A 16,149-nucleotide genomic window follows, 5' to 3' on the forward strand; every position below is an offset into this window, starting at 1 on the left:
GAACAAAAACTACATGGGGTTTGTGCCTTCGTTACTTCATTACAAGACTAACTTCAAATCACCTGTAAGCGGGGGAAAAAAATCCAGTAGGGATCCTGCTACCACCATATGCCTGTGGGTATAGAAAGTGAGGAAAGTGGTTAAATGACTCCATGGGACAGAACAGAAGAGAGGAATGGACTCAGGAAGCATGGACAGAATCTACGGGGGAAAATGGAACAAAATACTGGGCACCTGGGTGACTCAGTGGTTGAGGGTCTGCCTTCGGCCCAGGGCGTGATCCCGGGGTCCTGGGATTGAATCCCACGTTGGGCTCCCTGCATGGAACCTGCTTCTCCCTCTGCCTCTGTCTTTGCTTCTCTGTGTCTCTCATGAATAAATAAATAAAATCTTTAAAAAAATAAATTAAAAAATACTGAAGACAATTTGGCATTCATTAGGTCACAGTCTTGAGTTTAGGAAATGATTTGAAAATGTGCAGGGCCAGGAGTGGCAGCCTCAGAGAAGCTGTTTCTGGGAGAAAATCGGTAACAAAGAGATAAAGAGAAAGGAGAAATGTAAGAGGAACAGAAAAGAAACAAAGCACATCAACCTTCCCACCCTGCCAGCAAAATCCTTAAGCTGCGTGAAAGAGTGAAACTGACGCATAAGGGCTCTGAAACTAACAATTCTGTCCATGAAATTGTTTGGAATAGAGAACAGCCATCATCCTACAAAAATTCAGAACATGTCAGTTAAAGCCTTTCTGCTGGTGAAAAGTCTCCCCAAACAACAAAGCTAAAGAAGATATATCTTTTTTTTTTTTTTTTAAGATTTATTTATGATAGAGAGAGAGAGAGAGGCAGAGACACAGGAGGAGGGAGAAGCAGGCTCCATGCAGGGAGCCCGACGTGGGACTCGATCCCGGGACTCCAGGATCGTGCCCTGGGCCAAAAGCAGGCGCTAAACCACTGAGCCACCCAGGGATCCCCTGAAGATATATCTTTTTAAAAGCATCTGAGAAAGTGCAAAGCCACCCTATATCAGAAAAAAAAAAAAAAAAAAAAAAACACAGAAATGAACAAAAAATGGTGAATGTGAATATGCTAAAAACTTTTTGCATGACAAGAAATACAAATGACAAACTGGGAAGAAATATTTGCCCAATATGTCACACATAAAAGACTAATACTCCTAATAAAATTTTAAAATTTTAATTTTGAGAGAGGACTTGAACAATTTCCAGAAAGATTTTAAAATGACTCTTAACCATGTAACGTTGTTCACCTTCACTAATAAGAGAAATGCAAATTAAAACTACATTGAGAGGCACCTAGTTGGCTCAGTTGGTAGAACTATGAGACTCAGTCTCAAGGTTGTGAGTTCAAGCCCCGTGCTGAGCATAGAATTTACTTTAAAACAAACAAACAGGGGATCCCTGGGTGGCTCAGCGGTTTAGCGCCTGCCTTTGGTCCGGGGCGCGGTCCTGGAGTCCCGGGATCGAGTCCCACGTCGGGCTCCCTGCATGGGGCCTGCTTCTCCCTCCTCCTGTGTCTCTGCCTCTCGCTCTCTCTATGTCTATCATGAATAAATAAATCTTTAAAAACAAACAAACAAACAAAAGAATGCCTACATTGAGATGTCAAGTCACTATGCTGTACGCCTGAAAATAATGTAATCTTGAGTATATCAACTATACTCAAAAAACATTTAAAAGCTACACAAAGGGGCTGGGCGCGGCCCAACTTAAATCTCTCCAATGGCTAACGAGGCTTATCCCTGTCCGTGTGACATTGGCCACAAGCTAGAGTATGGAGGGATGGGGCGTGAAGTTCAAGTGGAGCACATCAAGGCTTATGTCACCAAACCCCCCTTTGACACGGACAAGGCTGTGATTGTCATCCAGGATATCTTTGGCTGGCAGTTGCCCAATACCCGATACATGGCTGACATGATCGCAGGAAATGGATACACGGCCATCGTTCCAGACTTCTTTGTAGGGCAAGAACCCTGGCATCCTTCTGGGGACTGGTCCACCTTCCCAGAGTGGTTGAAAACAAGAGATGCCAGAAAAATTGATAAAGAGGTTGATGCCGTCTTGAAGTATCTGAAACAACAGTGTCATGCCCAAAAAATTGACATTGTGGGATTCTGCTGGGGTGGCGGGGCCATCCATCACGTGATGATGAAGTACCCAGAATTCAGGGCAGGGGTGTCTGTCTACGGCATCATCAAGGATTCTGAAGACGTGCACAGTTTAAAGAACCCCACATTGTTCATTTTTGCTGAAAATGATGCTGTGATTCCTCTTGAGCAAGTGTCTTTGTTGACTCAGAAGTTGAAAAAACACCGCAAAGTGGAATATCAAATTAAGACATTTTCTGGGCAAACCCATGGCTTCGTGCATGGAAAGAGAGAAGATTGTTCAGCAGAAGACAAGCCCTATATAGATGAAGCAAGAAGGAATTTGATTGAGTGGTTGCACAAGTACGTTTAGCCACGGCCAAGTATAAACTTCCTCAAAATAGTTTGCATCCAGAAATTTGCTTTGGGATGCTGGGGTCATTTGATTTAATTTTCACTTTATATAAAATACATCAAGGAATCCTGAAACTCATTATTCCATCTGAAACATACATTCAGTAGAAAATGGCAATGCATGGTATAATTTAACTTTTAACGCATTAAAAAAAACCCCAAACCAGGTCAGTACCTGAAGAATTTGGATGATAGAGTAATATCCTAACTATTAGTAAAAACCTAGGGCTGTTTATGGACCAGCTGACAGCTCCGGTGTGGACTTCATGATTTTTAATTAAGTACATCCTTTAAAATGATTAACGTGCCAAAGCCATGAAGAACATGAAGTATTAACTCAGATTCAAAGCCCAGCTTAATTGGGCATTTATCTGTCTCAATGCAGAAGAATCTGTGGTGTTCATAAATTTCATTATGAGAGATCCTGAGGTTAAAATAGGGTTTCATTGACCTAATTCTATCAAGCCCATAAGCTTACTTTTTGAATGTGTGGCTTTTTCTAAAAGCTAATAAAGAACCATGGGTTACAAAAAAATAAAAAATAAAAAATAAAAAAATAAAAGCTACACAAAGATATAATTTCTCACCCAACAGATGGGCAAAATCCAGAACTTGAATATAAACTCAGTTGGCAAAGCTGTGGGAAGACAGGTACTCTCCTACATTGGTAATGGGGAAAAAATGATACAACCCTCATGAAGAAGAAATTGGCAGTATAGAACAAAACTTCATATACTTCTACTCTTCAACCCAGTGATCCCACTTCTAGGAATTTACTTTGAAGATGCACCTCAAAAGAATGAAAATACATACGTATAATTTTATTTATCACAGAATTCTTTGTAATTGCAAAATATTGGGAACTATCTACATGCCCAAGCATAGAAGATGAGTTGGGTAAACTGCGATACACACACAGTGGAATACTATGTAGGATAATGGAGTAGGCTGCCTTTCTGGCTCTTTCCCTAAGTCGCAGCAGCAGCTTGCAGAGTTTTCATAGTGACCAAATTTTCCAGGAATACAACTGCCACATAAATTGAGAGAAGACTGCTTTGTTTTGTTTGAAACTTTACCAAGAAGCTGGTCACTGTTCAGGAAAATGAGGTCACCTATAGCAATGCTGCCTGCCCATGTATTTGAGTAGACAGTACATAGACCTTTGTTCGTCACTCTGCTTTTGAATTTTCATAGGCAACCTTGTAACAGAGCCATTTGGAGTCTCCTTTTAACTGCTTTATAACCATAAACTTACCACATCATCAGAGATGAATACAAAGATCTAGTTTAATTGCACTAAATTCTTTTTTTAAAAAACGAGGAAGATCTCTATGAACTGTTATGGAAGGATTTCCAGATGTTAATAAGTGAAAAGTAAAGTGCAAAAGATTGTGTTACTTTTATGTAAGAAGAAAAGGGGAAATAAAAATATACATCTATCTGCTTATCTTCACAAAAGACAACAGTTGGAAGGACACACCAGAAAATAGTGAAGGTGGTTATTACCAATAAAGGGTGAGGAGGAATGTAACAGAAGGGATTCAAAGAGAATGACACCGCTCTGATATATTTTTTTGAAATATTTTTACGTTTGAGAGCATATTAATTTGTCATACATTCAAAAAACAAGAATGGAATGGGGGAACTAAAATTGAAATAAAACAAACAAATGAACCTAACTATATTGCAAATGAGTACCATGACCATTTTGGGAAGGGGAGTAGAGAGAAGGATCTAGAAGAATTAAAGAAACTTATGAACACAGTATTTGACTTAGACCTTCAGTCTTGGGCAGAGAAGGATGTGTGTTAGGGCAGGAATATGGGGTAAAAGTACAAACAAATTATGAATTCTTTAGTTGGTGTGGTTTAGTAGTTCAGAGGAAGCGATTGGGAGGCTATTTTAAATATGTTCTGGGGTAGAACAAATAAATAAACACATTGACATCACTAGGGATCAGGGTTCTTGCTGCAGAAGAAGATACGTGTAAATACAGAGAGGAAAAAAGCAAGAAACAACCCTATGGGGATTAATTGGAATAGAAGCTGTTTTGAGGTACGCCTGGGTAGCTCAGTTGGTTAAACGTCTGCCTTCAGCTCGGGTCATGACCCCAGGGTCCTGGGATCAAGCCCTGAGTTGGGTTACCTCTCAGTGGGGAGTCTGCTTCTCCCTCTGCTGCTCCCCCTGCTTGTGCTCTCTCTCTCTCTTTCTCTCTCTCTCTCTCTCTCTCTCAAATAAGTAAATCTTTAAAAAAAAAAAAGAAAGAAATTATTTTAAACTCATGATTTTTTAAAGATTTTATTTATTTATTCATGAAAGACAGAGAGGCAGAGACATAGGCAGAGGGAGAAGCAAGCTCCATGCAGGGAGCCTGACGTGCGACTTGATCCCACGACCCCAGGATCACGCCCTGAGCCAAAGGCAGAGGCTTAACCGCTGAGCTACCCAGGTGTCCCTTGAGCTCATGATTTCTAAAATATGTGTATATCTGTGTATATGCATATATACACATTATGTATACATGTATTTATGTATTATATGTGTGTTTGTAGGTATGCATGTATATTTTCAACTCTCTCCTCTGAAAGGTCCAAGAAGCAAAGACATCCCAATAGCAATGAGCACACTTAGTGCCCCAATCTTGGTCTCATACTTTTTCCCACTAAAAGAACCAGGGCTCAGAGAAATGGCTGATTCTAGGGTTAGGACAGGAAAGTATACATCTTGCTTGCTCTGCCAGAAATTAAGAAATAGCTAAAAAAAACAAAAAACAAAAATGATGGAGTTGTATCACAAGGAAGCAGGAGCCAACCTAAAGGGGGTCCCACTGGCCAAACCTGAGACATTTTATCCCCAGATTAGTATAATGAATTATAAGCCATTGGAGAAAAATAAGAATTCATGAGCCCATATTAATAATTCAGAAAGAAAAAGAAGAAAGAAAGAAAGAAAGAAGAGAAAGAAAGAAAGAAAGAAAGAAAGAAAGAAAGAAGAAGAAGAAGAAGAGAAAGAAAGAAAGAAAGAAAGAAGAAAGAAAGAAAGAAAGAAAGAAAGAAAGAAAGAAAGAAGAAAGAAAGAAAGAAAGAAAGAAAGAAAGAAAGAAAGAAAAGAAGGGAGGGAGGATAGGAAGGAGGGAGGAAGAAAGAAAATATAGGGCGCTTGGATGGCTCATTTGGTCAAGCAATCGACTCTTGGTTTCTGCTCAGGTCATGATCTGAGGGTCATGGGATCAAGCCCCACCATTGGGCTCCATGCACAGTGCAGAGTCTGCTTGAGATTCTCTATCCCTCTCCCTCTGCCCCTCCCACTGCTCTTAGGTGCACACATGGGCGATTTTTCTCAAATAAATGAATCTCTTTTTTACTTTTTTTTTTTTTTTTAAAGATTGATTGATTTGAGAGAGAGAGCATGAGCAAGGGAGGGAAAGAATCTCAAACGGGCACCCCACTGAGCACAGAGCCCATTCTGAGGCTCAATCCCACAAGCCTGAGATCATGATCTTTGCTGAAAACAAGAGTTGGACACTCAACCAATTGAGCCACCCAGGCACCCAAATAAATAAATAAATCAAAGGAAGGAAAGAAGGAAGGAAGGAAGGAAGGAAGGAAGGAAGGAAGGAAGGAAGGAAGGAAGGATGGGAGGGAGGAAGGAAGGAAGGAAGGAAGGAAGGAAGGAAGGAAGGAAGGATGGGAGGGAGGGAGGGAGGGAGGAAGGGAAGAAAGAAGGAAGAAAAAGTGAAGGAGAGAAGAAAAGGAGGGTATTCAGGCTACTATAATAGAAACACCATAGACCAAATGGCTCAAATGACTTCTCACAGTTCTGGAGGCTATAAAGTTCAAGATCAAAGTGCCAGGAGATTCAGTTTCTGATGAGGGTTTGTTTCTTGGTTCAGAGACAATGGTCATCTGGCTATATCCCCACATGGCTAAAGGAGTAAGGGAGCTCACTGGGACCTCTTTTATAATGGCACTAATCCCATTCATGAGGGCTCCACTCTCCTGGTCTAATTGCCTCCCAGGGCCCCATCTCCTAAAACATATACATTTGGGAAGGACATATTCATTCAATCCAGTACATCCTTCCTCTGGCCTCCCAAAGGCATGCCCTGCTGACATGCAAAATACATGAAATCCATCCTAACAGATCAAAAGTCTTATCTTGTCCCCATATCAACTCAAAAGTCTAAAATTCAGGGATCCCTGGGTGGCGCAGCGGTTTGGCGCCTGCCTTTGGCCCAGGGCGCGATCCTGGAGACCCGGGATCGAATCCCACGTCGGGCTCCCGGTGCATGGAGCCTGCTTCTCCCTCTGCCTTTATCTCTGCCTTGTCTCTGCCTCTCTCTATATATATGACTATCATAAATAAATAATAAAAAAATTAATTAAAAAAAAATCTTTAAAAAAAAAAAAAGTCTAAAATTCAAAGTCCCATTAAATATCACCTAAATCAGATATGGAGTGGCAGCTCCGTGGTTTGGCGCCACCTTCTGCCTGGGGAGTGATCCTGGTTGAGCTCCGGGCATGGGCTTCTCCCTCTGCCTGTGTCTCTGCCTCTCTCTCTCTGTCTCTCATGAGTAAATAGATAAAATCTTTTAATTAATTAACTAATTAATTAATTAATCATATATGGAGGGTACAATTCATCCTGAAGCAAATTCCTCTCCAATTATGAACCTATGAAACCATAGAAGTTATGTGCTTCCAAAATGCAATAAGACAAGCATAGGATAGACATACTCACTCCAAGAGGAAGAAATAGAAAAAAAAGAAAAGAATGAATGGTCCCAAGCAAGTCCAAACATAATGGGGCAAATTTCCTTAGACATTAAAGTTTGAGGATAATCCTTGCAGCTCAATGCCTTGCCTTCCAGACCCTCTAGTGGCAGTGTCATCCCCACAGCCAAAGGCTGCCTGGTAAATGTAGAGGGAGTGCTAGACTCATTCTGTAACAATGACATTAATGATTGAATGAGGCAAGAATCATCAATGGGTGATAAAGTTAGAGTGGAGAAATCCAGTTCTTCAACTGGATACTAAAAATTACGTCCAATGAAGGACAGCTAGATAATGTGTGCTTCCAGGTATAATATCCTGAAAGAGACACCATGTCATCTATACAGTATTCCAGCAGAGAATGCATGATCTTAATTTAAACAAAGGAAACATTGGACAAATATAAAATAAAGAAAATACTATTTTTTAAAAAAGATTTTATTTATTTATTTGAGAGAGAGAGAACAAGTGGAGGGAGGGCCAGGAGGAGCAAAGGGAGAGGGAGAAGCAGACTTCCTGAGCAGGGAGCCTGAAGGGGAGGGGGGCTTAATCCCAGGACCCCAAGATCATGATCTGAGCCGAAGGCAGACTCTTAACTAACTGAGCTACCCAGGTGCCCCAAGAATATATTATTTTAAAAAGCAAAACGTTTTTTTTGAAGAATTCCATACTGTTTTCCAGAGTGGCTGCACTAGTTTGCATTCCCACCAACAGTGCAAGGAGGATTCCCTTTCTCCACATCCTTGCCAACACCTGCTGTTTTTTGTGCTGATTAAAAAGCAAAACAAAACAACAAAAACAAAACAAAACAAAACAAAAACAGAATAAAGCACCAGGGGTAAGGAAAGATATTCTTCAAGAATGTTAATGTCAGGGATCTCTGGGTGGCTCAGCAGTTTAGTGCTTGCCTTTGGTCCAGGGTACAATCCTGGAGTCTCAGGATTGAGTCCCACATCAGGCTCCCTGCGTGGAGCCTGCTTTTCCCTCTCCTTGTGTCTCTCCCTCTGTGTGTATGTCTCTCATGAATAAATAAATTGAAGAAAATCTTTAAAAAAAATGTTCATGTCATAAAAGATGTCTGTGGAAATGTTTCAAATTAAAAGAGATTAAAGACACGACACCTGCAGAAACAGGTCCATAAATACAGAGAACAGATTGAGGGTTACCAGAGGGGAGGCGGACTAGGCAATGGACAAAACAGGTGAAGAGAAGTGGGAAGTCCATACTTGTCATGGAATGAATAGGTCACAAGGATAAAAGGTACAGGATAGAAAATATAGTCAATGGTACTAAAAAAAAAAAAAAAAAAAGACATATGCCAACTAAATGCAATAACTGACCCTAGACTAGATCCTGTCCTGGAGGGAAAAAATACTCTAAAGAACATCATTTGATCAAATGACAAATTTATTTATTTTTTTAAAGATTTTATTTATTCATGAGAGACAGGGAGAGAGAGAGGCAGAGACACAGGCAGAGGGAGAAGCAGGCTCCATGCAGGGAGCTCCATGTGGGACTCAATCCCGGGTTTCCAGGATCAGGCCCTGGACTGAAGGTGGCGCTAAACCCCTGAGCCACCCAGGCTGCCCTCAAATGACAAATTTAGAATATGTATGGTAAGGGTGCCTGGCTGGCTCAGTCAGAAGACTGAAACTCTTGATCTCAGGGTCATGAGTTTGACCCCCATGTTGGATGTAGAGATTACTTAAATAAATAAAACTTTAAAAACAGAATATGTATAGTATAATAAAGTATTATAAATTTATGAACTGTTGTTATCTAAAGAATATCTCTATTTTTAAGAAATACACACTTAAGTATTTAAGTGTTAAAGAGCCATGATATTTATAATTTACCCATGAAAGTCTCGGAAAAAGGAATATACTATACATAGACACATATATAATTATGTATATAGGTAGATATAATTAAATCTATAGACACGTATATGGAAGTATGTGTGTGTGTGCAGAGAAAGAGAAAAGGAGGGATCCCTGGGTGGCGCAGCGGTTTAGCGCCTGCCTTTGGCCCAGGGCGTGGTCCTGGAGACCCGGGATCGAGTCCCACGTCGGGCTCCCGGTGCATGGAGCCTGCTTCTCCCTCTGCCCGTGTCTCTGCCTCTCTCTCACTGTGTGCCTATCATAAATAAATTTTTTAAAAAATTTAAAAAAAAGAGAAAAGGAGAGCAAATAAGTATATAGTAGCAATAGGTGGGTAAAGATATTTTTTTTATTATTCATAGAGACAGAGAGACAGAGGCAGAGGCACAGGCAGGGGGAGAAGCAGGCACCATACAGAGAGCCCGACGTGGGACTCGATCCAGGGTCTCCAGGATCACACCCTGGGCTGCAGGCGGCGCTAAACCGCTGCGCCACCGGGGCTGCCCAAGAATGTTTTTTGTACTATATATATGTGTACCAGATATTTTTTTCTTTATTTTTAAGTAGGCTCCATGCCCAACATGGGGCTTGAACTCACCCACCCTGAGATCAAGAAACACATGCTCTACCAACAGGGCCAGCCAGACGCCCCTGTACTATTTGTATTTTTGCAACTTTTTGAAGCTTGAAATTATTTCCAGATAAAAAGAGTGTTTTAGGGACACCTGGGTGGCTCTGTGGTTGAGCGTCTGCCTTCAGCTCAGGGCATGATCCTGGGGTCCCAGAATCGAGTCCCACACCGGGCTCCCTGCATGGAACCTTCTTCTCCCTCTGCCTGTGTCTCTGCCTCTCTCTCTCTCTCTCTCTCTCTCTGTATGTCTCTCATGAATAAATAAATAAAAATTTTAAAAAGAATGGGGGGGGTTAAATCATGTTATTTTTGTTCTTTAGTCTGTGGTAAATAACATTGCTACATGTTGAACTATCCTCCATATTTGCAATAAACCTTCCTAAAGCAAGTTATGTTTTCTTTTCTTTCTTTTTTAGTTTTATTTATTTATTTAGAGAGGGAGAGAGCCCAAGCAGCAGTGGGGAGGGGCATAGGGAGAGGGAGAAACAGACTCTACTCATCAGGAAGTCTGACCTGTCAGGGCCCATCCCAGGAACCCCCGCCTCCCCAGAGATCATGACGCAAGCCCAAGGAGATGCTCACCCGACCGAGCCACACAGGCACCCAAATTTATGTTTTCTTTTTTAAAAATATATTTTTACTTAGTGAGAAATTTCAAAATTGCAAAAAAAAAAAAAGAGCAGTCTCTTCCTCAAAGGGAATCACTTTCACCACTTTTGCCAGTTTCTCTTAATATTTATCTTGATTCTCCAATGACAACATCTGATTTTTCAGTGTTTGGAGTTATCTGTGGACTGCATACAAAGGAAAATAGAGATCTCTGTTTCCTCCCTTGTTTCTCCCTGAACACACAAGTTTCCCATTCTCCCTTCAATACAGTTGTAATTGTGGTTAGAATAATATTCACAGTTTAGAATTTCATAACTTTTTAAGCGCTGTTCAAAAATTGCCACATGACAACCTATGATTTCCTTCCCTGTACAATTGTGTGTTTTCGGGGCAGCCCAGGTGGCTCAGGGGCAGCCCAGGTGGCTCAGCGGTTTAGCGCCGCCTTAACCCCGGGGCCTGATCCTGGAGTCCCGGGATCGAGTCCCACTACGGGCTCCCTGCATGGAGCCTGCTTCTCCCTCTGCCTGTGCCTCTCATGAATAAATAAATAAAACCTTAAAAAAAAAATTGTGTGTTTTCCCTAGAATTGTTTGCCTCATTTCTCATTAAAATTTTTTTTTAATCTTAAAAACATTTATTTATTTGAGAGAGAGAGGGAAAGAGAGAGAGAGCGAGCACAGGCAGGGGAAGCGGCAGGCAGAGGGAGAGGGAGAAGTAGACTCCCCGCTGAGCAGGGAGCTAGAGGCTCCCTCAGGATTCGATCCCAGGACCCCAGGATCATGACCTGAGCCGAAGGCAGCTTAATAGACTGAACCACCCAGGTACCCCTTAAGCTTTTAAATATTTATCATTAATTCAACTCCAAACTCTACCATTTGTCTAAATCTCCTCTCAAAATGTTTGACTCTATCAGTTATTCCATCAGTTTCAACTTCTTGTAGTACCTTTCAGAGCTGCTTCTGTCTGGACTGGTTACATTCTGTTTGTCAGTAGCTGTCACCATTAGATCTCCCTTTACCATCCTCCTAGAGATTCCCTTTGCTCTTCCTTTGTGATGGTTCCCTTGTTTCCTGAATCTAATACCTTCCATATCCTTCATTTGTACCCTTATTTTGGTGGAGTTTTTTAAATTAGAGAATGCTCTAGGGGGCAGCCCAGGTGGCTCAGTGGTTAAGCGCCGCCTTCAGCCCAGGGCCTGATCCTGGAGACTTGGGATCGAGTCCCACGTCAGGCTCCCTGGATGGAGCCTGCTTCTCCCTCTGCCTGTGTCTCTGCCACTCTCTCTGTGTCTTTCATGAATAAATAAATAAAATCTTTTAAAAAAATAATTTTCTTCCTCCAATCTGCACAAGGAGATCGAAGCTACCTAACAATCTGATCTGTCAATTCAATTTGACACCTTCCATCAGAGATAATGGGAGACTGATGCTCTGCTCAATACAGACTCCCTTGAGGTCAGACATTTATACGAAACATTCACTAGGGGAGCTGTGGAGCTTCAGTAGCCAGGAGTCTTCCCATAGATTCTTCGGAGTAACTCCATAAGCGTTCTAACAAATACAAACATCTTGTTTACTCAATTTCCAAGTAAAAACATATTCTCCACCTTTTAGAAAATTTTCTCAAAAAATATTCAAAAACAAGTTTTACATAATTACACTTATGACATTTTTTAAGAAAACCATGTTTATGCTTTGACAAAACGAGGTGGAAAAAACTCAAAACGTGTTCATTTTTAGGGGGGAGGAATAAGGCATACTTTAAAAATATTTATAACTGTCATACTGGGTGGGCCTTCACCCATACTGGGTGAATTGGGGCAAGGAGACAAGCCTTCATATCTATCCCCTGCCCACCATGTTGAGCGGCCACTGGATGCAGGCTGTCCCAAGAAGGAAAAGTGACCTTCAATGAAGCAATTCTCTTTCTTCTCAGCAAGGAAGTTTTATATGTTTTATTTAACCCAATGTATCCAAAATATTAAAGGAACATAGAATCAATTTAAATATTAATGAAATATTTTACTTTTTTTCATATTAAGTCTTTGAAGTGTAGTGTGTATTTTACTTTTACACTTAAAGCACATTTCAGTTTGGACCAACCACATTTGAAGTGCTCAATAGATACATGTAGCTAGAGCCTCCCATACTTGACAGTTCAGCCCTAAGCAGTTGTGTTCTATGTATAAAATATCCATTACAGAATTTTTTTAATTGATTGAAAGTATAAACACCCCCAAATGTTCATCGACAATAAAATGAAAAATAAATGGTGGTATAATTCAAACATTAGAATGATATAAACTAGAATTATGCACAAAAAGATGAATCTTATAAACAAGAAAAGTAAGAAACACAATAATACAGGAGGCAGGGGGATGGGCAAAATGGGTGAAGAGGAGTGCAAAATACAGGTTTCCAGGTAAGAAATGAATAAGTCACAGGGAAGAAAGGCACAACATAAGGAATATAGTCAATGATACTGTCATAGCCTCGAATAGTAACAGGTGGTTGCTACACTTGTAGTGAGCACAGCATAGTGTATAAACTTGTTGAATCACCATGTTGTACACCTGAAATTAATGTAATATTTCAAAAATTATGTGTCAGCTATACCTAAATTAAAACCAATTTTTTTAAAAGAATTCAAAAAAGAATACAGGTGCACCTGGGTGGCTCAGTTGGTTGGGCAGTTCCCTTTGGCTCAGTTCTCAGTCTCAGGATCCTGGGATCAAGCCTCATGTTGGGCTCCCCACTTGATGGGAAGTGTGCTTCTCCCTCTCTTCCTGCTCATGCATGTTCTATCTCTCTCTCTCCTAAATAAATAAATAAAATCTTAAAAAAAAAAAAAAAGAAAATGACATACATCACTATTTGGGAGCCACCATAGTAATAGTTGTTTGCAGCCAGAATGATCAATGAATATTAAAACTAATAGGCAGATTGATTGAGAAACTGAATGTACACATAGTCTTGAAGTACCTCACCACCCTGAGATCATGACCTGGGCCAAAGGCAGAAGACACTTAACCAACTGAGCCACCCAGGCACCCCTAAGTTAATATTATTCATTTATTTATTTTAAAGATTTTATTTATTTATTGATGAGAGACAACAGAGAGATTGGCAGAGAGAGAGGCAGGCTCCCCGTAGGGAGCCCAATATGGGACTCAATCCCCAGACTGGGATCACAACCTGAGCTAAAGGCAGTTGTTCAACCACTGAGCCACCCAGGTGCCCCTAAATTAATATTTTTTAAGAATATTTTTTATTAAAAAAAAAAAAAGAATATTTTTTATAGTGGAGAATCTTGGCAAATACTGCCTCAACCACATGATCAAAATTCATCTCTGTAATGGGACAATTATGAGGAAATAGGGGACAAACTCATTTTTATTTTTTTATTATTTTTTAAAGATTTTATTTATTTATTCATGAGAGACACAGGGGGAGAGGCAGAGACACAGGCAGAGGGAGAAGCAGGCTCCATGCAGGGAGCCCGACGTGGGACTCTATCCCGGGTCCCCAGGATCACGCCCTGGGCTGAAGTCAGCGCTAAACTGCTGAGCCACACAGGCTGCCCCAAACTCAGTTTTAAAAAAGATTTTGGTTTTAAGTAATCTCTATACCCAACATGGGGCTCAAACTCCTAGCCCTGAAATCAAGAGTTGCATGCTATTCCAACTGAGCCAGCCAGGTGCCCCAAGACAAATCCATATTGAGGGACATTGTACATAATAAAAAAACCTGTAATCTTCAAAAGTATCAAAGTTATGAAAGACCAAGATGGACTAAAAAAGCATTCCAGATTAAAGGAAACTAAAGGGACAAGTAAATGCCATGCATGATACTGGATCAGATCCTGGGCCAGAATTTTTTTAATACATACTTTTTAAAGATTTTATTTATCTACTCATGAGAGAAAGAGAGACAGAGGCACAGGCGGAGGGAGAGGCAGGTTCCATGCAGGGAGCCCAACGCGGGACTCGATCTTGGGCCCCCAGAATCACACCCTGGGCTGAAGGCAGCACTAAACCAGTGAGCCACCCAGGCTGCCCTAATGTTCTTTTCCTATAAAGACAATTAGCAAAATTTTAATAGGGTCTAAAGACTAAATAATAATGTCGATATTAATTTCTTGATTTTGATAATGGTAGCATGATACGAGACAACAGACTTATCTTTAGAAAATAACATTTAGGGTTTTTTAGTATTTAGAAAAAGTATTTAGGAGTAAAGGAGCATTATGTCTGCAATTTATTCTTGAATAGTTCTGAAAAAAGATTTTTAGGTGTGTCTGTGTGCACAGAGAGAAAATTATGAAGCAAACTTTGTAAAATGTTAACATTCGAGGGACCTCAATAAATATAGATAGGATGGGGCACCTGAGTGGCTCAGTCAATTAAATGTCAGACTTAGTTTCAGTTCGTGATTTCATGGTCCTGGGATTGAACCCCAGATAGGACTGACTGTATGCTCAGCACAGTCTGCTTGCAGATTCTCTCTCTCCCTCATCCTCTGCCCTTCCCCCTGCCTCTCAAATAAATAAATAAATCTTTAAAAAAATAGATAGGAAATCTTTGTATTATTTTCAACTTTCTTGTATTTCAAGATAAAATATTAAAATCATACATTAGAAATCTATTATAAGACAAAACTAAACTATGTTTAGGGGTACATACATATTGACACAAGTCTTTCAAAAGCAAGAAAAAGGGGCATCTGAGTGGTTAAGAGTTAAGAGTTAAGAGTCCAACTCGATTTCAACTCAGGTCTTTTGATCCCAGGGTCGTGAGTTCAAGCCCCATGTTGCGCTCCATGCTGGATGTGGAACCTATTTAAAAAAAAAAAAAACAAGAAAAATATTTATTACAGAAGTCAGAGAATAGTAATTACAGGAGTAGGGAGAGTACTGTGACCCAGAAGACAATCCAACAGCCTTTCATAGTGCTAATACTGATTGATTTTGGTTAGACGGTTTTTTGCTTTATCAATATTTGCTCATCTGTACATATAATACTTTTCTGTATATGTATTATATTTTAAATAGATGTTTCTTTTTAAGACAATTCTTATCCTGGAGGAAAAAAAATCATAATATACTAAAAACTTTCCTGTTTCTCAGATTGACCTAGGCTCTCCCTTAGCCCCTGAATGAACAGTGATAGAAATTTTAGAATGAAGGAGACATAAAAGATTGATCTTTGTGAACTCCAGTTTCTAATCAAAATCTCAAAAACATAGTAGCCTCTCCTAATAGATCATTCCAAAGATATTATTTTAAAAAATAACATATGCAAACTGAATCTTCAGGATATATTCCATAATACATGCTTTTAACAAAGGCACTGGATACCTAACATATAGACTGTTTTAAAAAATGGGATATTTGATTGTCACAATGCTAAGAAGTCACATTTTATTCCCTGCTTCATATCATTCCCCTTCTGTGAAAATTAAAGAACAACAAAAGAAATGATGAAACATACAGTTAGATTAGGACTTTGTGATCAGCAAATGTGTATAAACACACACAAAAGGGATCCCTGGGTGGCGCAGCGGTTTGGCGCCTGCCTTTGGCCCAGGGCGCGATCCTGGACGACCCGGGATCGAATCCCACGTCAGGCTCCCGGTGCATGGAGCCTGCTTCTCCCTCTGCCTGTGTCTCTGCCTCTCTCTCTCTGACTGTCATGAATAAATAAATAAAATCTTAAAAAAAAAAAAAAACACACACACACAAA

General features: G+C 40.3%; 1 pseudogene; it reads left to right on the forward strand.

Moving 5' to 3' along the window:
- The first annotated feature begins 1,717 nt into the window (after positions 1-1,717).
- LOC112920590 (carboxymethylenebutenolidase homolog pseudogene) lies at positions 1,718-3,079 on the forward strand (annotated as a pseudogene).
- Positions 3,080-16,149: the final 13,070 nt, after the last annotated feature.

Source organism: Vulpes vulpes, chromosome 2 (genome assembly GCF_048418805.1).
Source record: "Vulpes vulpes isolate BD-2025 chromosome 2, VulVul3, whole genome shotgun sequence".
NCBI lineage: Eukaryota > Metazoa > Chordata > Mammalia > Carnivora > Canidae > Vulpes > Vulpes vulpes.